Source organism: Diceros bicornis, chromosome 3 (assembly GCF_020826845.1).
Source record: "Diceros bicornis minor isolate mBicDic1 chromosome 3, mDicBic1.mat.cur, whole genome shotgun sequence".
Lineage (NCBI taxonomy): Eukaryota > Metazoa > Chordata > Mammalia > Perissodactyla > Rhinocerotidae > Diceros > Diceros bicornis.
Window position 1 is genome coordinate 82518964 of NC_080742.1, and position 26723 is coordinate 82545686.

At 42.5% G+C, this 26723-nt stretch overlaps 1 pseudogene; it reads left to right on the top strand.

Moving 5' to 3' along the window:
* The first annotated feature begins 456 nt into the window (after positions 1 to 456).
* LOC131400063 (aldo-keto reductase family 1 member B10-like) lies at positions 457 to 26723 on the top strand (annotated as a pseudogene).

Sequence of the window (26723 nt, forward strand, 5' to 3'; positions counted from 1 at the left end):
ATGTTCATTATAAACACAATTATTGGTCAAAGCCCCAAGTCCTAAATAAATATAGGAAGAATATTAGCATCTGAAGATCCTGTCTAGGTGGTTAACAGATAATGTCTATGGTCTTGGGGAAAAAATGTACAACTCTAGAGCAATTAGATAGGAGCAAATTAAAATAATGGACTTTTATTTTCTGTTTATTAAACTAGCAAAGGAAAACAAAAATTGATAAAATTAATTCATGCATTTTGTAGCAGGGAGAACTTTACATGAGGTTGAGATGTTTGAAGTTCATTAACAGTACTCAGTCTTACAAAATGCTGTAAGGACTTCCAGTTCATGCCACGGCGAGAGACGACTGCCCGCACCCGACCTCCAGCTCCTCCCTCTGCACTGAGACCGGTGTCCTGCCCTTGACCAGGGCACAAGACATCTACCTGCTGGCTCAGAACCATTTCTGTACTCACCATGGCCGGCTTCCCGGACCTCAGTACCAAGGCCAAGATGCCCATTGTGGGCCTGGGCACCTGGAGGGTAAATATACAAATATTTGGAATGTGCATCTCTCTGGGGTGGGTTGCGGGGCTGCTTAGGGCGTTTTCTCTCCTCTGTCGGTAGGGAATGCCCAGAGGCAGGGGTCTGGGGAGGTGAGAGTTTGGCCTTGGAGGCAGGATTGAGGTTGCTTTCCTTTCTTATGTCTGATTCAGGCTGCAAGTCTGGCTTTTTGCAGGAATGGTGAGAGCTTCACTAACAATTATCAAGTTTTTCCAGGGCAATTTCTCTCTTAGCCACCTTTCCCTCTAAACTCTCCTCTGCTCTAGGACACTTAAAGGGGCCATGGGTTTGCTGCTGCCTGGGTGGCTGAGAGGAGGGGATGCCAGGGCTCGGAAGGCCCTGGCACTGCTCACCGCACAGCATGGAACCTGGGCTGGCAGCATCAGTGCCCCTGGGAGGGAGCCTGTGAGAATGCAGAGTCTCAGGCCCCACCCCAGGCTACTGAGTTAGGATCTGCACATCAGCAAGATCCCCAGGAGGTCCTGGTGCACAGTAGAGTCTGAGAAGCGCTGAGACCACAGGGAGGATGGACCCAGCAAGAGGAGAGCCTGGGTGGGAGTCAGGAGCTCAGGTTCCCGAGGTGTGCTCAAGTCAACTGGCAAAACCCAGACAGGCACCTCCCAGTGCACAGGAAAGCAGACTCCTGAGCCTCTCCTAAGGTGATGTTTCCTCATCACTTCCTAACTGCCTTCTTTCTCATTTCCGTCAGTGACAGTACCATCCTGACTAGGTACCAGGAGCAGTCTTTGCATTTCTTCTTCTCTTGTCCATTGTTGATTCTTTTCTCTACTGGCTCTGTTCTTCTATGAGCCTCCTCTTTCCCTTCACCTCTCCAGGGTTAGTGAGTGGGAGCCCTCTTTGTTCCAGGACTGGGTCATTCTCAGGAAGCATTCTTGGTCAGTCTGAGCGAGCAGATCAATTCTAGCTGGATTCAGTCCCAGTTTCTCTTACTTGAACAGGGCTGTTTTGCCCCAAATCAGAGCATTGACCTTGAAACAGATATGACAAATAATCACTTCCAGATCTCCAGTGAATCTGCTCACCCTGTATAAACTTACCAGAAAATTCTTTTCAGAAGTAAGCATTATGAAGGGAGCCATTTTCAAGATGTGGAGACCATCTAATTTTAAAGGATCATGTACCTTTACCAGTGAAGGTAATAGAGGGTGTGTTATTTGGGAAGTGTGTAACCGCGGACCCTCCAGGACCAGTTTGAACAGACCCCATCTCTTATCAACAAAGTGATTCAGAATTGCCTCTCTGAAAAACTGCACAGTCACACAGCCAGGTCATGGGCGAAAGAAGAAATCATGACCTGTAACGACTTTGGGACCAAAGATCCTCCTTTCCATGGAACCCAAGGACCGAGATACCACCAGAAGTCAGACCTATTTTTTGGCATCAACTTTTTTTTTTTTTGGCTGGGAAAGATTTGTGCTGAGCTAACATCTGTTAGGTTCCTCTCTCTCTTTTTTGTTTTTTCCTCCCCCGCACCACAGTACATAGTTGTATATTCTAGTTGTAAGTCCTTCTAGTTCTTCTGTGTCAGCCGCCACCACAGCATGGCTACTGAGAGATGAGTGGTGTGGTTCCGGGCCCAGGAACCAAATCCTGGCTGCTAAAGTGGAGCACGCTGAACTTTAACCAGTAGGCCATCAAGGCTGGCTCAAAGTCAGACTCTTGCAGAAGTGAGGGTTCCCTCATTCAGGAAGATCAGGTGTTATTATTCCTTCCCACCCTGTCATAAATGTTTAAAACCTTACCATAAATGCTTGAAGCCCACCAATCTAAGCCTGTCCCACCAGCTTTTCCACATGCCAGCCTGTTTCCTTGACTTCTTAAATTTTGCCCCAAATCATGAATCAGGGAGACAGATCTAAGGGCACACACCCCCGTCTCCCTGCAGATTGATTTTGAAGAATAAAAGCTGATTTCTCCCCCAAAGGCTGATGTCGTAATTAATTGGCTTCTTTATGCACATCATGCAGAGAACCTCAATTTTGTGTGGTAACAAGGGCACCCCTAGATGCTTCTGAATGCATTCATTATTTTGCAATAGAAGAGGTTTCAAAAAGATTTTGTGAAAGATCACTATTAAGTGATTTTTTTTTTCCATTGCTTGGCTTGAATAGGTTAGACAGAAAGTGGTATTTTGAATGCTTTCTTTCTTTTTTGCTTTTAGGGGGAAAAGAAACGCCATTTGAACAAAGTTTTCTATTTCTCTTTTTTCTGCAACAGTCATTCTATAATGGTGTGTACCCACTGACCCTTAGTGTGTGCCAGGCGCTGGGCTAAAACGTTACATTCACCATGCACTTAGTCAACACAACGACCTCAGGAGGCAAATTCTATTGTTATCCCCATTTTGCAGACAAGGTTTAGAGAAATTAAGTAATCTGCTCAGGTCACGCACCTAGGAAGTGGTGAGCCTGGATTTATGCTGTAACGGCCATTTGGGGAAGTCGTCTGAAAATTCCTCTGGGTGATTACAGAATCCAGATGTCAGCCTGGTCTTTAGAAAGGGTTGCAGCAGGGCCAGCACTCTCTCCCACACACTTGGAGACATTTCAGGGAAGGAGGGTTAACCTGAATGAGAAGGAATGGGGTTTTAGCCACCGTAGGACATGAGGCCATAATCATAAAATTAAATCACTTTCCTTCCTTCTCTTTTGAAGAGTCTTCCAAAGTGTGTTTTCCTCCCACGTGTCCCCTGGAAAATGGGATCCCAGTAAAGCCTTGGTTTGGAGGAGCTGGGCTGTGTAGGAGAGAAAGATGAAGGTGGTCAGGGGATGAGAGTATGTGATGGTCTTTTCTTTTTCCTTTCAGTCGTCCCCAGGCAAAGTCAAAGAGGCTGTGAAGGTGGCCATTGATGCAGGATACCGCCACATCGACTGTGCCTATCTCTACGAGAGCGAGAACGAGGTGGGGGAAGCCATCCAAGAAAAGATCCAAGAGAAGGCTGTGAAGAGGGAGGACCTCTTCATTGTTAGCAAGGTACATGGGGCTCATTTGGGAGGAGGACTGACTTCAAGGCAGGCAGAAGTATTTGGACTTGGTCAGCACCCAGAAGTCTGCCAGCCTTGCCTCTAAGTTCTCACTTCATTTCCCTCAGCCCTCTTCCTCGCTGCCTTTATAATGTCTCTGGACACAAACAAATCCATACTCTAGACCAGTATTGGGATGTGGAGACACTGGTGCTGCCCCACCCATCTCCACACAGTTTTCCCCTAGTGGGATGGCTCCATTGAGCCTTGGCCGTGCCCTCGGCCTCCCTGTTCACCAACAGTGGGATTCATTTGCCTGGTGGCACTCACAGGCTAAGGGTGGAGTCAGGGAATGATCCCGAAGCCCCATGTTTCTGCACTGTGGTCTCAATGCCTGTAGCCCAGAGGTACTTACCAAGGGGGTACTTCGGAAAATGGCAGGAGAATGTTTTATTGTCATGTGTGAATTTCATTTTAATTTAGTCTAGTAAAAGGTGAGTTACAAAATGTTATAAAAAAAGGGAATGGGTCAATTGAGAGAGGACTGAGAATCACTGGATCTGTATTATACCCAACTTGATAGAAAACACTTGTTACAAGTACTTTGGAAGTGCATGCACCTGTTGAGACAATTAGACCCCACTGTACGCAGTGGTTGAGTCTGGATAGACTCCTTGTTTAGTCACCACTGGGAGCCCACAGGCTTGGAGACATGGGAGTGCAGAGAGAGCACCATCTGCTCCCAAAGGCTTAAGAATACTTGACGTCTAACTGCTGGACACAATTCCTGCCCTCAGAAAGCCTACAACCAAGGAAGGGAATAACACATGTAAACAAATACAAGATCAGTGGCCAAATATGCTAAATAACACAAGAGACATGTAGAACACCAGGAGAGTTGAAACAATAACCTACCATCAACATGTAAGAAATGTCATTGACTTGCTCAGCACCCTGGTTATCTTCCATACCTGCATCACGTGTCGTAACCAACTTTGCTATAAATGGCCTGTCCCCAGGTTAGATCAAGGTGTCCGTCAAAAAGCAGGAGGAGTGTGACGTGGCGCTTTCTCTCCCCAGTACTGACGTCTCACTGTTGCATCTCTGCAGTTATGGCCCACCTTCTTCGAGAGACCTCTAGTGAAACGAGCCTGTCAGAAGACCCTCAAGGATCTGAAACTGGACTATCTGGACATCTATCTTATTCACTGGCCACAGGGATTACAGGTTTGAGCTACTCTCTGTCCCAGTCTCCACTTCCCAAGCGGGAGCTGGAAAATAGCGGCTGGGCCAGGCCTGGGGGCTGGGCAGGCTGAAGCAGGAGGCCTTGCACTTCATGACTTGAGCTGCAGGTTGTGAGGAGGAGACGATGGGGAAGAAAGGTGCTGGTCTGGAAGGGAGGCCAAGTCCACGTGCGGCTGCGGAGCTTGACCGCGTGCCTAGGTTCTCTCTCAGCTGCATCTGAGAGAATCAGGATTTCTGGCAGCCCAGGCAAGCTGCAACTGCCGCATCACCATAGTCCTGATTCCATGCCAGGGTTCCCTCCCAGGGGACTCTTACATAATGATATTTCAGGGCTAACCCTTGTGTGAACCACAGCCTGCCCTGGGAGTGCCATCTGGGAGAAAAGCCCAAGTGTGGACATTCTGGAAGGTAGCCAGTCCTCATGGAAGAAACCACACACATTACCTGGGGCTCTGCTCCTGCCTACTCCTGAGGGAGTGAGGGACATGAATTCTCAGCTCCCTCATCTCGTGATCAGCTAGGGGGGTGATAGCATGCCATCCCTAAGTCCAGGCTTCTTGAGGCTGCAAGAATAGAAGTTGACTGGTATCTTTCCCAGGAAGCCGCTCTTTTGGGAGCTAACCCTTGTCTGGTGATTTTGAAATTGAAGTTTGCCCCCAAGTGTGTATGGAAACTGGGTTTCTGAAGTTATTGCCCATGTTGTTGATGGCAGCTTTTGGAATGTGCTAATTATAGATTTTACAATAAGCCTAGCAGTTTCTAAAATATAAGAATTTATGTAATATAGTAGATTGATTTAGAGATTTCATTAAACTCACATTCTTGAGGTTTGTGCCCCGGAACTTGAGAAAATGGTATGAAATGTGAGTGTAGAGCACGAGTTAGGATCCTGAGACCAGGTAGCAGAACCAGATGCTCAGATGCACATTGCACTAAGATTTTTGTTCTGCATTTACAGCCTGGGGAGGACTTATTCTCCAAAGATTATAAAGGCATTTCCTTACCAGTAAAACAACATTCTTGGATGCCTGGGAGGTAGGATCCATCTTCTTCTAAGTGTGCTGGGAGTGAGAATTTTCTTCAGTGTTCCACAATGGTGTACACTGTGTGAAAGAGCCTGTGTACTTGATGCTGTTTCATTGTTATTCTCTAATTCTTTGAACTCTGTCCTAATCAGTTTTTGCTTTTGGGTCCATGTGACACTATTTATATTTTCAAAGGCTAAGACTGAGTCTTCTAATGAGACTGGGAACATAATATACCTCAATTTGGAGGATACATATGCTATTCTCAAACCAGAGGAGGCATTTAGAACATAGGTTTCGCCCTAGGATTGCATGTCTTTGCTGAGTACCCTAGGGTGAGTATTTTAACTCCGATAAGTCTGTTTCTGCATCTGAAAAAGAATTCATAATACATATTAATCATATATATCTTTTAAGATATATCAATTAAGGATTAAGATAGCCAACATCTATTTAGTGCCAGGAACTTTAGTCATGGAGTTGATTTATCATTCAACCCTGCGAGGCAGGTACTATTAGCATCCCAATTTATTAAGGAGGAAACCGAGACCTAGAGAGGTTGGTGAATTTTTCAGGTCACGTAGCAAGTATGTGGCAGAGCTGGGATTGGACCCAGGTCTCTCTGTCTCAAAAGTCCAACTGTTAACACCCTTAACCTGGTGGTGGCACACAGTGAATATGCAGGTCCAAACATCAGGGCACATGAGTGCCCGCTTCTCAGATCAGATAATGACCTGTTCCATGTAATTTACATCCGAAATGGAATTAAGGAATGAAAGTCTTTCTCTGATAATTTTTTTCTGAAATCATTGTATTCTCTTACAAATGTTAGTAGAGAACAAAGTGAATAAACAGGTTGTAAATGAAGAGTGAAGAAAACAGGAAAACTCCAAGAATTAATCGTGTTATTTTGTCAACTTGCGAGGTGGGGGCACATGTCATTCTGAGTTGGTATTGTGTTTTACAGCTTAAAAATGTTTTAAACTGAACTTTTCTGAGGAGCTTAGAATTGTTATAATTAAATTCAATGTAATTTTTCTATGGATTGTGTGTTCAAAAGTATCTGTAAGCACAGCATTCCTGCTGCTTTGAACTTCAATAACTAGCGGTAAGATAATTTAGATAGGAAAATTGGTTTGATAACCGAAGGAAAGGGTAATGAAGCAGAAAAGTAATCATTTTACAATGGCAAGGTTAGCAATCCTGTAAATGTATTAGTAAGGAAAATTATCTTTGCCAAGTAAAATCTTTAAATTTGCCTACTATCGTCAGAAAGCCTGTTAAAACAAAGTGTGGAGAAAACTATCTGGATTTCTACGGGGGGGTTTTTAAGACTGTTATGAAGCTCTCTGGGTTGTGGGTTAAGGGGAAATAAAAGCAAAAAACTAGCAGCCATGATAAGGATAAGGATCTTCAGTATTTCTACTGGATTTGCTCCATAAGCATATGTCATTTGCAGATAGGTTCTACACGTTAAACTTAACAATAAAAAAGAGCAATGATTTATGGAAATAAGAGTCACACTAAACAATCAATTACGGGAAATATCGTATCTCATGAGCAAGAGACTATACGTATGTAGAAGTAAGTCAAATAATCTTGGGAAAATCTTCTGAAGGCATCAATTTGTCATACATTCTGCTATTTTGATCATACAATTAAATATGAATCGGTGGTAAATGTGACAGAACATCACTGCTGTCCAAGCCATGAGGAGGTTGAGCTCACATACTAGAAAGAGAGTTCAAACTACAAGTTGGAAATGCTGGTTTTTTTAGATTTACACATTCCTTTTTACCTTAACGACCACACAAGTCATTATCCGACTACATGGTCTGAAATACTTGTTTGATAAATTCACTAAAATAAATTTATTAAGCCTGAATCTCAAGAAAAGATATTACTCTCTCTATACTAGTGATAAAATTATACCATAAAAGAAACTCAAATTCTGGTACTTAACTGTAAAAAAAAGTCAACATAGTTATTTTCCTGCCATGAACAACCTCCTCTGAGAGCAATGTTTCAAGATTGATGATTTAATGAAGAATATAATGGTTTATGTGCATGGACTCCACTCACCAAATGCTTTATTCCTGAGAATGAAAAGCGTGGTAAGACCGAGAGATTGTCTAAAATTTCAGCAGACTCAGCCTTTGCATTAAACGTGATAAGAGGGCTCTGTCATCTATATGACCCTGGTAAAACACGAGGGCTTACATATATTAGGAGTTGTTCGTTGTGAGATGGGGAGATTAGCACACCTCTAATGTTGTTTCCACAAGACTTTTTGCTCTAGCTTTTAGGATGTGACCAAATGTGGCAATAATGTCATTGTTCTCTGCAAAAAGTACCCGGATTTTCACAGTGCCATGTCCTTTCAGTGGATTTGAAAATAACTGCTAAATAAAAGACTTTGAAGGCAGGAAAAGGTTTTTGATGATCATGGTCAGAGGGTCTAAGATGAAATGGACACGACTGAACACGTAAGCGATAAATATTTATGTGGACCCACAACCAGTTCAATAGACACTTCCTTGACCGCCTTGAAGCAGATGGGAGAAAAAAAGTGTAAAAAAGTCAAGATGTTGTCATAGACTCAATTGCACCTGACCTATGACACATGAAACTTTTATGTTATCTCATTGCCCAACTCAGGCACTTCGGGGACCTTGCGATCTCATCAATTCTAAACTCCTTTGCCCAGTTTGAAGACCTACATCATTTATCCGTAGGTCCTCAACTTTGGCTGTGCGTTAAAATTACCCGAATAGTTTTAAAACTCTCTATGCCTGGCCTACAGCCCAGACCAACTCCGTGAGACACTCTGGGGGTGAAACCTGGGCATCAGTATATTTTAAAGCTCTCACGTGATTCCAAATTGAAGCCAAGTTTCAAAGCCACTGGATAGAGCATCCTCTAAACACCTCACGCCTGTCCCTCCCTCCTAGCCTTTGCTCGCACGTTCCTCCCTCACTTGCTCTCGTTTTTTCTCTCTTTTCTGCAAGCAGTTTTTTGAGTCCCGGTTTAAACCCCACGCACAAAGCCTCCCCTGACAACTGTGGCTCTTCCTTCTCTGACCTCCCACATTCTCAGTGCTGTGTCTCTGCCCAGTGATCTGAGGCAGCTTCAGTTTTGTGGCTGACTGCTCCCCAGGAGGCAACCCTAGCACTTTCATTGGATGTAAGATTCTCAGAAGAAGGAAGCACATTGTATACTTCTAAATCCCGACAACTCCTGGACAGGAGCTAGACATGTAATAAATGAATACAAATAAATGTTAAATGTGGAAATGCGGCTAACACATATGGTGTCCTTTGGCAAATTTGGAAAAATGCCCCTTATTGGCTAAAAATTATAGAAAGGTATCTTTCCTTGGGGTCAACGCAGTTTCTGCACCAGGGAGCATGGCTTGGTAAGTGAATGGTGGTCATATTTCACCCTGCTCAACCTCTTGGCCAGGTGCCCCTGCCAGGGTACAATCTGCACAACCTTCCTCAGTGATCCTGATACTGCAAGCCAAACCATGGTTGTGTGGGAGGGGGTGGCCCAGACCCAAAGAACCGATGCTTCTGCGCATGCTGCAGCCTCTTCTGGGGTAACCCAGGCCATCTGGGTTAGGGCGAGGGGAGAACGGCAAGTGTATAAAACCTTTACTTCTTACGCCTAGTTTCATTAAGGCTGGGGAAGGGCAGGAGGGCTGGAATCAACCCTTGATGGGCATCCACGGGCTGGATTGAAATTTCCTTTTAACGCATCAGCTAATCCTAGTGCAGTGGCTCCTTTGCCAGTTTCTCCTGCCACAGAGAGGACTGAGCCAAGCTTCCAAGAATGCCCAAAGTGCTCCATTCTATAACAGGACATGGAGGAGCTGGTGGACGAGGGGCTGGTGAAAGCCATTGGGATCTCCAACTTCAACCACTTCCAGATCGAAAGGCTCTTGAACAAACCTGGACTGAAGTACAAACCAGTGATTAACCAGGTAAATTCTATTTAATCAAGGATAAGGGTCCTGCCCTATTACTTCTTAAACATTTGGAAGCAGGTTCCCTGTTATGTACTGAGTCTTATCTCAGGGCACAGTAATGAGGACACTTGGGGAGGTGGGAGACAGGGTCTGGTTTAGCCGGTCTAGAAATGGTGTAGCCAGTCTAGCAGGGGACAGTGTTTGGCCTTTGTGGGCAGTCTTTTTTGTGTGTAGAATTCCCTATGAGCAGCTCACAAAGCAGGCCAACTCACTAGTGATGAGGATTGTTTGCTTTTGCAGGTTGAGGTTCACCCATACCTCACACAGGAGAAATTGATCCAGTACTGCCACTCCAAAGGCATCACTGTCACGGCGTACGGCCCTCTGGGCTCTCCAGATAGACCTTGGTGAGGCTTCTGAGGGATCATTCTCTTGATACTCTTAAAAAATTATTTTATCATTGGTTAATGTTGGTATGAGAAGAAAGCCATCAGGAGGAAAGGTGTGTCTGAGGCAATGTGGCTAGCACACCCAAACAGTGGGGAAAAATAGAAGCTTTAAAAAAACAGCAACATGCCTGATCCTATGGAAATACTCGAGTTCAGCCACCCAGCCCTGGACCAGCATCTGCAAAATGCTGAGGCTTCAGAGCCCATGGGTGGGCTCAGGGGTAAGACACAAAGCTTTCAGATCATCTTGCTTGTCTCCCACACGGAGAAGACTAATGATCAGCCTTAGGACCATCATTGGAGTAATACTCCTTTGCATATGGTAACAATGATGATTATTCACACCAGCCATCTTTCTGTCTCCAGGGCCAAGCCAGAAGACCCTTCCCTACTGGAGGATCCCAAGATTAAGGAGATTGCTGCAAAGCACAAGAAAATTACAGCCCAGGTACAATGTATGTGTACACATGCACATGCACGTGCGTGTGTGTATGTTTTTATCCCAGCAAACCATTCTTTTGTTTTGTTCCTTATATTGGGTTTTTAACTCCTTGAAGAGGAAGAAAACAGGAGAATCCCACTAAGGCCCTTCCTAGAAAGTCTGTTTGGACCTCCAGGAAATACCATGATTCTTGCTGAAACCAGGATATCATCTGTCTAACAGCTTCTGTTGAGCCCTATGGCTCAGCGGCAAGAGCTGAGAGATCTGGGTTCAGAGCCCAACTCACCTCCTATCAGCCTTATGACCCCAAACACTGTCCAAGCCACTTTCCTTATTTTTTAAAAAGGAAAATCATAGAATTGTTATGAGGATTAAGAGAGATAATTGACCACTGGACTGAAAAGTGACTGACAGCTATGAAGTGCTCAGCCATAATAGCTGTTGTAACTGAAGACACAGTGAGTGGCAGAGAGATTTTATTTTTCCTTTTGGTAGAGGGGGGCTCCTTACAGTGAAGTGGAAACGTGCTGTCTCTTTCTGTACAGGTTTTGATCCTATTCCATATACAGAGGAACGTGGCTGTGATCCCTAAGTCTGTGACACCAGCACGCATCGTGGAGAACTTTCAGGTAGGATCTCGGCTGGGTGGCCCTGGTTTTCCTAGGTGGAGGAAGGGATGGGTTTTTCATCCCATCCCTGTCTTGTCTGTGGGCCTCAGCACCTTTCCCCCACCCCATCCTATCTCAGGCCAGGGAGCTGACCTCAGCAGAGCTGAGATGAATGACCCAGGGGCCAAGGATGGGCTGAGGGGAGCGGCCAGGGAGTCCTGTCAGATCTGAGCCCAGCTGTGACTCTCACCACTGAGAAGACCCTTGGTTGCCCCTGAGCAGTTAGGTCATGGGCCACAGGCAGGAGCAGACTGTTCTGGCCTAAATACCCCGCCTCCCAGCTGCAGGGGAGGTATGGACCGTACTTGAACTGACCTGGAAGAACCCATGTGTGCATTGGGGAGCACTGACATGGTGCACGTCTGTGGTTTAATGCCTGTAATCGTGGTTGCTCTCCTCTTTAGAACACTATACACTATAAACACGGCAGTCTTTGTGTAGGACCTGATTTAGAGTCAAATTCGTATCCAGTGGACACGCTGGAAGAAAATCCTACGGCCAGTTAGTGCTGCAGATGCGAGCTTGCTCCTGGCTGAGAATCACAAATCACACCAGAAGTTGCTTTACCGATGATGTTTTGGAATTCTCGCCTTTCTAGGTCTTTGACTTTAAACTGAGTGATAAGGAGATGGCGACCATACTCAGCTTCAACAGAAACTGGAGGTTCTTCCTTGTGGAATTGTAAGTGGCACTGGGCTAAGTTAACTAGGAGGATCGTCAGTTTTTCTAAACTGGTAGAGGGTTAGCTGGAAGGATTGGAAGGCAGCTGGGACTACTTTTATCTTTAAATACGGTTTTCTGGTTGTTTCGAAAATTACAATTGGACCGCCTGGAATCATTATGAGGAAAGACACATCCCTAATTGCTGTTTATTTTCTGAACTTCTGGATGTAGAGCTAGAATTTCAAGAAAGGACTTGTCACTAGGAAGCAGGTAGAAGCATCCATTCATCCATTCACTCAGTAAGTACGTATTGAGCATCTCTTACGTGCCAGGCCCTTTCTGGGTGCTGGCGATATGACACTGGGCTAACACATCACAGGCTAGCATCCTAGTGAGGGAATACAGAAATAAACTCAATTAAATATTTCTGTTAAGAATGAATCCTACAAGAATGAATGACAAAGAAAATAAATTGTAGGAAAGCATTGTCTAATTTCTCTATTTTATTCTCTTCTCTATTCTTTTCTAACTTCTCTATTCTTCTCTATTGGGGGAGTACAGAAATAAACTCAAAATATATATGTCAGATAGTAATAAATGCTATTGAGAAAAATAATGTCAGGTGAAGGTTGATAGGAAGTGGTGGGTGGTGGTGAGATTGAGACTTTCAATAGGGTGGGGCAGGGGAAGCTTTGCTGATAAGGTGACAGTGGAGGAGAAACCTGAAGGAAGTGAGAGGTGAGCCATATAGATATCTGGGAGAAGAGTATTCTTTTTTTTTTTTTTTAATTTTATTTAGTTTATAACATTGTGAAATTTCAGTTGTATTTTATTATTTGTCAGTCATCATATATATGTGCTCCTTTACCCCTCATGCCCATCCACATGCCAACCCCGTTCCTGTCTGGTAACCACTAATCTGTTCTTTTGTCCGCGTGTTTGTTTATCTTGCATATATGAGTGAAATCATACAGTGTTTGTCTTTCTCTGTCTGGCTTATTTCACTTAACGTAATACCCTCCAGGTCCTTCCATGTTGTTGCAAATGGGACGATTTTGTCTTTTTTATGGCTGAGTAGTATTCCATTTTATATATATACTACATGTTATTTATCCAATCATCAGTCGATGGGCATTTGGCTTGCTTCCACTTCTTGGCTATAATGAATAATTCTGTAATGAACATGGGGGTGCATAAGTCTCTTTGATAGTTGATTTCAAGTTCTTTGGATAAATACCCAGTAATGGGATAGCTGGGTCATGTGGTATTTCGATCTTTAACTTTTTGAGACATTTCCATCCTGTTTTCCATAGTGGCTGCACCAGTTTGCATTCCCACCAGCAGTGTCTGAGGGTTCCCTTTTCTCCACATCCTCTCCAACATTTGTTGTTTTCTGTCTTGGTAATTATAGCCATTCTAACAGGTGTAAGGTGATATCTCATTGTAGTTTTGATTTGCATTTCCCTGATGATTAGTGATGTTGAACATCTTTTCACGTGCCTGTTGGCCATCTGTATATCTTCTTTGGAAAAATATCTCTTCATTTCTTCTGCCAATTTTTTCTTTTCTTTTTTTTTTTTTTTTTTTTTTTGGTGTGGAAGACTGACCCTGAACTAACATACGTGGCAGTCTTCCTCTATTTTGTATGTGGGTCGCTACTGCCACAGCATGGCTTGATGAGTGGTGTACATCCACACCCAGGATCCAAACTCATAAACCCCAGGCCCTGGAAGTGGAGCACACCAAACCTAACTGTTATGCCACTGGGCCAGTGCCCTTTGCCCATTTTTTGATTGGGTTGTTTGTTTTTTTGTTGTTGAGTTGTATGAGTCCTTTATATTTTGGAGATTAACCCCTTGTTGGGTATATGATTTGCAAATATTTTCTCCCAATTGGTGGGTTGTCTTTTTGTTTTCTTCCTGGTTTCTTTCGTTTTGCAAAAGTTCTTTACTCTGTTGAAGTCCCATTTGTTTATCTTGTCTTTTGTTTCCCTTGCTCGAGTAGACATGGTATTTGAAAAGATCCTTCTAAGACTGATGTCAAAGAGTGTACTGCCTATATTTTCTTCTAGGAGTTTTCTGGTTTCATGTCTTGCCTTCAAGTCTATAATCCATTTTGAGTTAACTTTTGTGTATGGCAAAAGATAGTGGTCTACTTTCACTCTTTGCATGTGGCTGTCCCATTTTCCCAACACCATTTAGTGAAGAGACTTTACTTTCTCCACTGTATGCTCTTGACTCCTTTGTTGAAGATTAGCTGTGTGTAGGTGTGTGGTTTTATTTCTGGGATTTCAATTCTGTTCCATTGATCTGTGTGTCTGTTTTGTACCAGTACCATGCTGTTTTGATTACTATAGATTTGTAGTATATTTTGAAATCAGGGGTTGTGAGGCCTCCAGCTTTGTTCTTTTTTCTCAAGATTGCTTTGGCTATTTGGGGTCTTTTGTTGCCTCGTATGAATTTTACAATTCTTTGTTCTATTCGCATGAAGAATGTCATTGGCATTCTGATTGGGATTGCACTGAATCTGTAGATTGCTTTAGGTAATATGGACATTTTAACTATGTTTATTCTTCCAATCCACATGCATGGAATATCTTTCAATTTGTTTATGTCATCATCGATTTCTTTTAATAATGTCTTATAGTTTTCGTTGTATAGGTCTTTCTCCTTCTTGTTTAAATTTATTCCTAGGTATTTTTTTCTCTAGTTGCATTTGTAAATGAGATTGTCTTCTTGAGTTGTCTTTCTGTTAGTTCGTTATTAGAATATAGAAATACAACTGATTTTTTAAGTTGATTTTGTACCCTGCAACTTTGCTGTAGTTGTTGATTATTTCTAATAGTTTTCTGTTGGATTCTTCAGGGTTTTCTATATGTAAAATCATGTCATCTGCAAACAGTGAGAGTTTCACTCCTCCTTGCCAATTTGGATACCTTTTATTTCTTTTTCTTGCCTAATTGCTCTAGCCAAAATCTCTAGCACTATGTTGAATAAGAATGGAGAGAGTGGGAAGGAATCCTTGTCTTATTCCTGTTCTCAGAGGGATGACCCCCAGTTTCTCCCCATTGAGTGTGATGTTGGCTGTGGGTTTGTCTTATATGGCCTTTATTATATTAAGGTACTTTTCTTCTATACCCATTTTATTGACAGTGTTTATCATAGATGAATGTTGGATCTGTCAAATGCTTTGTCTGCCTTTACTGAGATGATCATGTGGTTTTTATTCTTCATTTTTTTAATGTGGTATATCACACTGATTGATTTGTGAATGTTGAATCATCCTTGCATCCCTGGTACAAATCCCACTTGCTCATTTTGTATGATCCTTTTAATGTATTGATCTATTCTGTTTGCCAATATTTTGATGAGGATTTTTGCATCTGTGTTCATCAGTGATATTAGCCTGCAATTTTCCTTCTTTGTATTGTCTTGTCTGGCTTTGGGATCAAGGTGATGCTGGCCTTATAGAATGTGTTAGGAAGTGTTCTGTATTCCTCAATTTTTTTGGAATAGTTTGAGAAGGATAGATATTAAATCTTCTTTGAGTGTTTGGTAGAATTCTCCAGAGAAGCCATCTGGTCCTGGACTTTTATTTTTGGGGAGGTTTTGATTACTGTTTCAATCTCTTTGCTTGTGATTGGTCTATTCAGATTCTCTATTTCTTCTTTAATCAGTTTTTGGAGGTTATGTGAGTCTAAGAATTTATCCATTTCTTCTAGATTGTCCAATTTGTTGGCATATAGTTTTTCATAGTATTCTCTTATAATCCTTTGTATTTCTGTGGTATCCACTTTAATTTCTTCTCATTCATGTCTTTTTTTTTTTTTTAATATCTACCACTTACTTAGCTTCCACTACGAACCAGGTTCAGCAGGAGGCACTCTACTCCATTCGACTTGGTTTTTTTTTTTTTATAATTTTATTTATTTTTTTCCCCCAAAGTCCCAGTAGATAGCTGTATGTCATAGCTGCACATCCTTCTAGTTGCTGTATGTGGGATGCGGCCTCAGCATGCCCAGAGAAGCAGTGCGTCGGTGCGCGCCCGGGATCCAAACCCGGGCCGCCAGGAGTGGAGTGCGCGCACTTAACTGTTAAGCCACGGGGCCGGCCCTTCTCATTCATTTCTAATTTTATTTTTTTGAGGCTTCTCTCTTTTTCTTAGTGAGTCTGGCTAAGGGTTTGTCAATTTTTTTATCTTCTCAAAGAACTAGCTGTTTGGTTCATTGATCCTTTCTACTGGTTTTTTGGTTTCCATTTCATTTATTTCTGCTTGTTTATTTATTGTTTCCCTCCTCCTACCCACTTTGCATTTCATTTATTCTTCTTTTTCTCATTCTGTAAGGTGTAGTTAAAGATTGCTTATTTGAGATTTTTCTTGTTTGTGAAGGTGGGCCTGTACTGTTATGAATATCCCTCTCAGGCCTGCTTTTGCTGCATCCTATATGAGTTGGTATTGTGTATTTTCATGTTCACCTGTCTCCAGAAATTTTTTGATGTCTCCTTTAATTTCTTGAATGATCCATTGGTTGTTCAGTAGCAAGTTGTTTAGTGTCCACATCTATGTACCTTTCCATTTTTTTCTTGCAGTTGATTTCTAGTTTCATAGCATTATGGTGGGAAAAGATAGCTGATATGATTTCAATCTTCTTAAATTTTGGGGTCTTGCTTTCTTTCCCAACATATGGTCTATCTTTGAGAAAGTTTCTTGTGTACTTGAGAAGAGTGTGTGTCCTGCTGTTTTTGGATGGAGTGTTGTATATATATCTGTTAAGTCCATCTGGTCTAGTTTTTCATTTAATTCCACTATTTACTTGCAGACATTCTGTCTGGATGATCTATCCATTGATGTAATTGGAGTGTTAGGTTTCCCTCGTATTACTGTGTTGCTGCTAATATCTCCTTTTTATGTCTGTTAATAGTTGCTTCATGTACTTTGGTGCTCCTATGTTAGGTGCATATGTATTTATAAGTGTTATGTCCTCTTGCTGGAGTGTCCCTTCTATCGTTACATACCACCCATCTTTGTTTCCCATTGCCTTTTTTTATCTTGAAATCTATTTTGTCTGATAAAGTATGGCAACACCTTATTTCTTTTGTTTGCTATTAGCTTGGAGAATCATCTTCCATGCCTTCACTCTGAGCCTGCATTTATCTTTAGAGCTGAGATGTGTTTCCTGGAGGCAGCATTTTTTGGGGCCTTGTTTTTTAATCCATCCAGCCGCTCTGTGTGTTTTTGTTGGAGAATTCAATCCATTTACATTTAGATTGATTATTGATATATGAGGGCTTAATATTGCCATTTTATCACTTGTTTTCCAGTTGCTCAATATTTCCCTTTTTTCTCATCCTGTGTATTTCCCAGTGCCAATTCAGTTTGATGGTTCTCTATGATGGTTTTCTCAGTTTTTTCTTTATTTATCATTTGTGTCTCCTGTTTGATATTTTGTTGAGTGGTTACTGTGAGGTTTGTATACAAGATCTCACAGATGAGATAGTCCTTTTTCTGATAACCTCTTATTTCCTTAGTCTAAACAGGTTCTATCCCTTTCCTCTTCTGCATCTAAGTTATTCTTGTCACAACTGATTCCATTTTGTGTTGTGAGTTTGTGGTTAAAAATGAAGTGATTATAGTTGTTTTTTATGTTTTCCTTGCCTTTATGTTTAATGTTATAATTAAGTGTTTGCTAACCTGTTCTGATAGAGAGCTGTAATTTTCTGATTTTGTCTGTCTATTTATCTCCTTGCTGAAGGCTTTGTAAATCCTCCCCCTTTTTTTTCAGATACGAGGCCCTTCTTGATCATTTCTTGTAGGGTGGGGGTCTTGTGGTGATGAACTCCCTCAGCTTTTGTTTATCTGGGAAAGTTTTTATTTCTCCAGCATATCTGAAGGATATTTTCACTGGGTAGAGTATTCTTGGCTGAAAGTTTTTGTCTTCCAGAATTTTGAATATGTCCTTCCACTCTCTTCTAGCCTGTAAGGTTTCTGCTGAGAAATCCACTGAAAGCCTGATAGGGTTCCCTTCGTGGATTATTTTCTTCTGCCTTGCTGCCCTTAATACTTTTTCATTGTCATTGACTTTTAAAAAAATTTTTTTGTTTATTGCAGTAACATTGGTTTATAACAGTGTATAAATTTCAGGTGTATGTCATTATACTTCTATTTCTGCATAGATTACATCATGTTCACCACCCAAATACTAATTACAACCCATCACCACACACATGTGCCGAATTATCCCTTTCATCCTCCTCCCTCCCTGCTTCCCCTCTGGTAACCACCTATCCAATCTCTGTCTCTATGTGTTTGTTTGTTTTTGTTATTATCTACTACTTAATGAGTGAGATCATACGGTATTTGACCTTCTCCCTCTGCCTTATTTCACTTTGCATAATACCCTCATTGTCCATCCATGTTGTCACAAATGGCTGGATTTCATTGTTTCTTATGGCTGAGTAGTTTTCCATTGTGTGTATATACTACATCCTCTTTATCCATTCATCCCTTGATGGGCATTTAGGTTGCTTCCAAGTCTTTGCTATTGTGAGTAATGCTGCAATGAACACAGGGGTGCATGTATCTTTACACATTGGTGTTTTCAAGTTCTTTGGATAAATACCCAGCAGTGGAATAGATGAATCATATGGTAGTTGTATCCTTAATTTTTTGAGGAATCTCCATACCTCCTTCCATAGTGGTTGCACCAGTTTGCACTCCCACTAGCAGTGTGTGAGAGTTCTCTTCTCTCCACATCCTCTCAAACACTTGTTGTTTCCTGTCTTGTTAATTATAGCCATTCTGACACTCGTGAAGTGATATCTCATTGTGGTTTTGATTTGCATTTCCCTGATAGTTAATGATGTTGAACATCTTTTCATGTGCCTGTTGGCCATCTGTATATCTTCTTTGGAGAAATGTCTGTTCGGGTCTTTTGCCCATTTTTAAATTGGGTTGTTAGTTTTTTTGTTGTTGAGATGCATGAGTTCTTTATATTTTTTGGAGATTAAGCCCTTATCAGATGTATGGTTTGCAAATATCTTCTCCCAATTGTTAGGTTGTCTTTTCGTTTTGTTGATGGTTTCCTTTGCTGTGAAGAAGCTGTTTAGTTTGATGTAGTCCCATTTGTTTATTTTTTCTATTGTTTCTCTTGCCCGGTCAGACATTGTGTTTGAAAATATGTTGCTAAGACCGATGTCGAAGAGTGTACTGTCTATGTTTTCTTCTAGAAGTTTCATAATTTCAGGTCTTATATTCAAGTCTTTAATCCACTTTGAGTTAATTTTTGTGTATGGTGTAAGGTAACGGTCTATTTTCATTTTTTTTCATGTGACTGTCCAGTTTTCCCAACACCATTTGTTGAAGAGGCTTTCTTTTCTCCATTGCATGTTCTTGGCTCCTTTATCGAAGATTAGCTGTGCATAGATGTGTGGGTTTATTTCAGGGCTTTCAATTCTATTCCATTGATCTGTGTGTCTGTTTTTGTGCCAGTACCATGCTGTTATGGTTACTATAGCTCTTGGTTTTATTAATTTTTTCTATTGTTTTTTTGGTCTCTATTTCATTTATTTCTGCTCTGATTTTTATTATTTCCCTTCTTCTACTGATTTGGGGCTTTGTTTGTTCTTCTTTTTCCAGTCCCTTTAGGTGCATTGTTAGATTGTTTATTTGAGATTTTTCTTATTTGTTGAGATAAGCCTGTATCGCTATAAACTTCCCTCTTAGAACCGCTTTTGCTGTATCCAGTAAATTCTGGCATGTCGTATTTTCATTTTCATTTGTCTCCAGGTATTTTTTGATTTCTTCTTTGATTTCTTCATTGAGCCAATCGTTGTTCAGTAGCATTGCGTTTTATCTCCACATATTTGTGGCTTTTCTGATTTTCTTCCTATAGTTGATTTCTAGTTTCATACCATTGTGCTCAGAAAAGATGTTTGGTATTATTTCAATCTTCTTAAATTTATGGAGACTTGTTTTGTGGCCTAATATGTGATCAATCCTGGAGAATGTTTCATGTGCATTTGAAAAGAATGTGTATTCTTTGGTTTTTGGATGGAATGCTCTGTATATATCTGTTAGGTCCATCTGTTCAAGTGTGTCATTTAAGGCCAATGTTTCCTTATTGATCTTCTGTTTGGATGATCTAGCCGTTGGTGTAAGTGGAGTGTTAAAGTCCCCTAGTATTACTGTGTTACTGTCTGTTTCTCTTTTTATGTCTGTTAATAATTACTTTATATATTTAGGTGATCCTACGTTGGGTGCGTAGATATTTACAAGTGTTATATCCCCCTGTTGGATTGTTCCCTTGATCATTATGTGATGCCCTTGTCTCTTTTTACAGTTTTTGTTTTAAAATCTATTTTATCTGGTATGAATATTGCTATCCCAGCTTTCTTTTCATTGCCGTTTGCATGGAGTGTCTTTTTCCATCTCTTCACTTTCAGTTTACGAGTGTCTGTAGGTCTGAAATGTGTCTCTTGTATGCAACATATATACGGGTCTTTTTTTTTATCCAATCAGCCACCCATGCCTTTGAATTGGAGCATTTAGTCCATTGATGTTTAAAGTAGCTATTGATAAGTATGTACTTACTGCCATTTTTTAACTTATTTTTTTCTCAGTGTTTTAGTAGTCCTCTATACAGAATTGATGGTCTTTTTAGTTTGACCTCTGTCTGAAACCTCTACTCTTTAACTCCCTTCCTCCCTCATTTTATGTTTTTGATATCATATCTAACCTCTTTTTTGTGCATTTGTATCCATTACCCTCTTACCATGGAAAGAGATAATTTTTCCTATTTGTGGTCTTCTTTTTTCCCCTCAAATCAGTCCCTTTAACATTTCTTGTAGCACTGGTTTCTTGGTGACAAACTCCTTTAATTTTTGCTTGTCTTGGAAACTTTTTATCTCTCCTTCCATTTTGAATGATAACCTTGCCAGGTAGAGTATTCTTGGCTGTAGGTTTTTCCTTTTAGCACTTTAAAAATATCATGCCACTCTCTTCTAGCCTGTAAGGTTTCTGCTGAGAAGTCAGCTGATAGCCTTATGGGGTTTCCTTTGTATGTAACTTGTCTTTCTCTTGCAGCCTTTAGGATACTCTCTTTATCTTTAATTCTGGACATTTTGATTATGATGTGTCTTGGTGTGGGCCTCTTTGGGTTTATCTTGTTTGGGGCTCTCTGTGCTTCCTGTACCTGGATGTCTGTTTCCTTCCTTAGATTAGGGAAGTTTTCATCTATTATTTCTTGAAATAGATTCTCTGCCCCTTTGTCTCACTCTTCTCCTTCCAGGACACCTATAACACGGTTGTTAGTGCACTTGATGTTGTCCCAGAGGTCCCTTAGACTGTCCTCACTCTTTTTAATTCTTTTCTCTTTTACTTGTTGAGCTTGGGTAATTTCTTCTAGTCTTTCGTCCAGCTCGCAGATCCGTTCTTCTGTAGCCTCTACTCTGCTTTTGAGTCCCTCTAATGAATTTTTCATTTCCAGTATTGTATTCTTCATTTCTGATTGGTTCTTTTTTAAATCTTCCAGTTCTTTGTTGACGTTCTCGCTGAGTTCATCTATTCTTCTCCCTAGATCAGTGAGCATCCTTAACACTCTTTGTTTGAACTCTCTGTTGGATAGGTTTCTCATTTCTGTTTCACTTAGTTCCTTTTCTGGGGTTTTGTCCTGTTCCCTGATTTGTAATGTATTCCTTTGCCTTCTTATTTTGCCCCTTTCCCTGTGCTTGTGTCTGTGTATTAGGTAGGTAAGCTACGTCTCCTTCTCTTGGATAGGTGACCTTATATAAGTGATGCCTTCGGAGGCCTTCAGTGTGCTTCCCTCAGTTCTCAATGTTCCAGGAGTGACCCCTATGTGAGCTACGTGTGTCCTTCTGTTGTGGCGTGTTTGCTCTCCCTGTAGGTGCCCAGGGAGGCTGAGTTATGCTCCATGCCAGCTGTTGTAATGCTCAGCTGCTTGTAGTTGTTGTGGGCCCTTCAGTCTCTTTATCGGGTGTGGGAAGCCCCAGCACAGTTGGCTGCAAGTTCTAATACCACATTTGTGTTACAGTATTTCTTTAAGTGAGTAGGCCCCCAGCGTGGCAGGTAGTTAGGCTCAGGGCCTTACAATTGCTATAAGCCTCCAGCCTTTAGGTCTTTTGTCAGCTCTCTGAGGATTGCAGCTGGGTGGGGCTGGCCTCAGGCATGGGAGCACCCAATTGTTTCAGACTTTGGAAGGTGGGGCACACCCCCTATGTGACTCTTTGAGAAGCACAAGTCTTCTGCAGCTGACAAGCCCCACCACCCACAGGTCCACACACACAGTCAACACAGTCCTGCCCCATGTGCACACCCCAACCTCCTGAAGTGGACGCAGTCTCTCCACGACAGGAGCCCCACACACTCCACCACCGCCCCACACTCTCCACCTGCTCCTTGTGCACGCCCTGCCCTGCTGAAGTGGGCTCAGTTGCCAGGCTGCAGAGAATCCAGTCACCAATCTATGCAGGCCCACACGTTGCCTGAGGGCTTGTTGTTGGGTGGGGCCAGTCTCTAGGGTGGGCTGCCTGCCCTGGCTGAACTGGATTAAATTGGTGCTCTAGTGGGTGGGGCAGACCTGGGTTAGCAGGCCCCAGGGAGAACTCCAATGGTGTCTGTGTCAGCATGCTCACACCAGGCCACAACAATGGCCGCCGCCAATGTCCCAGTCCCTGGAGAGGTCTCACCTCTCACCGAGATGCACTCAGTGCCTATCAGGTGAGTCTCTTTTCACTAAAGCACTGTGCACCTTTCTTTCTGGTGATTTTAGGTTGCTTTCTGAAATGGGTGAGTTTGCATGTGGGCCCTTTAAGAGCTGGTTTTAATTTCTTTGTGAACCAGCTTTTCTGGGGGTACTCCCCAATGTTTTAGTAGCAGGCAAAGTCAGATATTATGCTACTCATCTCGATTGTGCTGGTTCCACAAAATGCCTACAGTTGGAGTGCTCCCAGGCTCAGGGCCCCGCTCCTCCAGGGAAGGCTGCGTACCTTTGGGCTGCTCCTGGGGCAGCCGTGAAGCTGGCAGCCTGTGAAGGTGGCATTTTTTCTCTCCAGAAGGGAATTTCTACCTCTTCCACCTCAACTGGGATTGTCCTTTGTTGCAGGAGTTCCTATTATCCAGTTTTCAATTCTCCTTCAGGGGTAATTTTTCCATGAGTAATTGTGAATTGGCTGTGTCTGTTGGAGGAGGTGAGTTCAGAGTCTGCTTACGCCACCATCTTGATGAAGTCCTGTTGTTGACTTTTGCCAGTTTTACTAATATATGCCTTGGAGAAGGTTTTTTCACCTTGACGTAATTAGGAGTTCTGTTGGCTTCATTTACTTGTAATTCCAGCTCCTTCCCCAGGTTTGGGAAGTTCTCAGGTATTATTTCTTTGAACAAGCTCTCTTCTCCCTTCTCCCTCTGGAATACCTATAATCCTTTTGTTGCATTCCTGGTTGGGTTGGAAATTTCTCAGAGAATTTCTTCATTTCTTTTTGGTCTTAGTTATCTCTCTTCCTCCATCAGAAGCATTTCTATATTTCTGTCCTCTAAATTGCTGATTCTGTCCTCCATAATATCAGCTCTATTATTTAAGGACTCCAGATTTTTCTCTATCCCATTCATTGTATTTTTCATCTCGAACATTTCTGATTCTTTTTTTATAATTTCAATCCCTTTTTTGAAGAATTTCCTCAATTCATTAATTTTATTCCTGATTTCACTGAGCTGTCATTCTGAGTTTTTTTGCAACTTCTTGAGTTTTTTTATGGTAGCTATTTTGAATTCTTTGTCATTTAGATTGCAAATTTCTGTGCCTTCAGGATTAATTTCTTGGTGCTTGTCATTTTCCTTCTGGTTTGGAGTGTTAATATACCTCTTTATACTATTTGATGGGGTGTATTTGTGCTGTGGCATAGTGGTAGTATCTGGTCACAGATTCCACCTGCCACCACTGGGGGGTGGTGCAGTAGCTGTGTATTCTGAGCCCACCATGATCACTGGCAGCTGTGCCTGCCCTTTGGAAGCTATGCTTACAGGGCCTGTCTGTGTTTGCATTCTTGCTGCTGCTGCTTTACACATGTATGCACAAGTGCTCTGGTGCGGATTCTTCCTCTGGACGATGGGCCGAGCTGGTGTGCAAGGCGGACAGAGGGGCTCTTTCTTTCACATGCGCTAGCCCAGGTGCACTCCTGCTCTGAACTCACTGTCTGTCCTCCTGGGGTGCTCAGCTTAGTGAAGACACCCCTGTGATTGCTTAGCCCCCTCAGTGTGGAGCTTTCACATGAGCTGGAAGGCAGCTCTGAGGGCAGAGGTATTCACACAGAGGGCTGCCCTTTCACTGCTCTATTATCAGAGCTGTGCACAGTCCCATAACCTAGATTGCAGGCATTCACAGAGGGAGAAGAGATCCCCTTACCTCTGTTGACTGCCTCCTGGGGAGGTCCAGAACCTCCACCTTCAGATCTATGGTTACATGGATCTCTCAGACATCTATTGTGTTGTGTAGACGTCCTCTGTTGGTTTAGGGGTAGCCTTTTCATTGTATCTTTTGAGGGAGAATCTAAGGGAGGAGCTAACTCTGCCATGATGATGAAATCACTTGAGAAGAGTATTCTTGGCAGTGAGAACAGCAAGTGCAAAGGCCCTAAGGTGGAAATGTGTTTAGATCATTTGAGTAAGGAGGTCACTTGGGGTGTAGTGGAATGGGTGAGGGGAAGAGTGAGAGGGGACAAGGTCACAGAGAGGTATCAGGGGCTCAGAGTTAGACGAGTGGAGTTGACTGTGAGAAGGACTTTGGTATTAGCTCTGAGTAGGCTGAGAAGCCATTGAAGAACTTTGAGCAGAGGGGTGGCATGATCTGACTTATGTTTTAAAAGAACTACATTGACTTCTGTGTAGGGAGACTGTTGTAATAATCCAGGGAAAAGATGACAGTGGCTGGACCTCCATGATGGTGGGGGGAGATGAGGAACGCTCAGGTTCTGGACACATTGAGAAAGTAGAGGCACTGAATTTGCTAACCATTAGGAGTCAAAGATGGATCCAGTTTTTCTTTGTTTGGTTTTATTTTCACCTGAGCCACACAAGATGGAACTGCCATTTGGGGGAAGAAATCAGGAGTTTGGTTTGGGACATGTTTGCAAGGCCCATTGGTTATCTAAGAGGGGATGTCAATAGGCCATCAGATGTTATCGATGTGGAGTTGAGAGGGAAGGTCTGGGCTGCAGATAATCATCTTGGAGTCAGTAGCACATGGGTGGTATTTGAAGCCGCAAGATTGGATAGCAGGTTTCCAGGAAAGTGAGTTTCCCAAGAACAGACAAGTTAGACAATGCTGTCCCACAATTTATTGTCTTTGCCAGTCACAAGATTCATTCTTAATGAAATGCCCCTAAAGGAGGTGTGAGTAACTTCACCTTATATTATTTAAATCTTTTATAGCATCAGAGGAAAGTTTTTCACTCTTACTAGGTGATTGTTCTAAATGATCTTTTGATCTTCCGTCAATACTTTCTGATTAATGTATCTCATTAAATATATCAAAGATGATTGTTTTTGGGAAGGTGGCTCCTGGCATTTATTACTCCCAGATCCCCAAACTAATGACAATTTGAATTTCTTCCAAGGTTTTTAAAGCGAACATAATTTCTCACTTTTTGTGTGTGTGTGAGGAAGATCAGCCCTGAGCTAACATCTGATGCTAATCCTCCTCTTTTTGCTGAGGAAGACTGTCCCTGGGCTCACATCTGTGCCCATCTTCCTCTACCTTATATGGGATGCCACGACAGCATGACTTGACAAGTGGTGTGTCGGTGAGCACCTGGGATGGGAACCAGCGAACACTGGGCTGCTGCAGCAGAGCACGCACTTAACTGCTATGCCACCGGGCCGGCCCCGATTTCTCACTTTTTGAAAAGCATTTCAGTATCTCAAGCATTGTTCACATGTCACGATATCACACATCTGTCCTGCCCAACCCACTGTCATAGAGCAGCCTTTCCCGTCTTCCAATCACTTACTTTTGCTGGAGGACAGCAAAGCAGCAGCTGCTTAGAATGAAAAGGAAGGTCAAACGTAAAACGTGACAGTCCCCGAGACGAAACTGCTTCTCCAGCACCATTTCCAATGCGGGCAAATCTCAGCAGTGAGTCCACCTAGTTCGAACCCCAGCTCTGCCACTTATCTATTAGCCATGAGACCTGGGGTAAATTTCCTGTTTCCCAAGGTGGTTTCTTTATCCACAAAACTGGGATGATGGTACTGATTACACATCTACTGAACGTTAGCTTAGAATGTGCCAGGCATCTTCAGCCCTTTGCATGTATTATTAACTCATTTAATGCTCACGACACCCCCAAACTGTTCTGTTGTTGTTCCCCCTCTAGCAGTGTTGTGAGGATGAACTGAGATCATGCTTGTAAGGCACCAGCACTGTGCTTGGCACCAGGATTATTATTAGCTATTGTTATGAGTCTATTCTGGTGCCCTGCTCACTGCTTACCTGCCCTCCTCCCAGCACACCCTTTAGATAACTTCTATGGAAGGTCGAGGTGGGGGCCCTTATTGTGTTCTTAGAGAATCTTCTGGGGAGGAGGCTGAGAGAGCACCAAGACCACAGGATACACCAGAGAAGAATGCCTTTGAATCCAGAGTCTAATGGTAACATATTCTTCTTTATGTCTGTTTTCTCTTCAGGTTGGCTGATTTGGACGAATATCCCTTCGATGCAGAATACTGA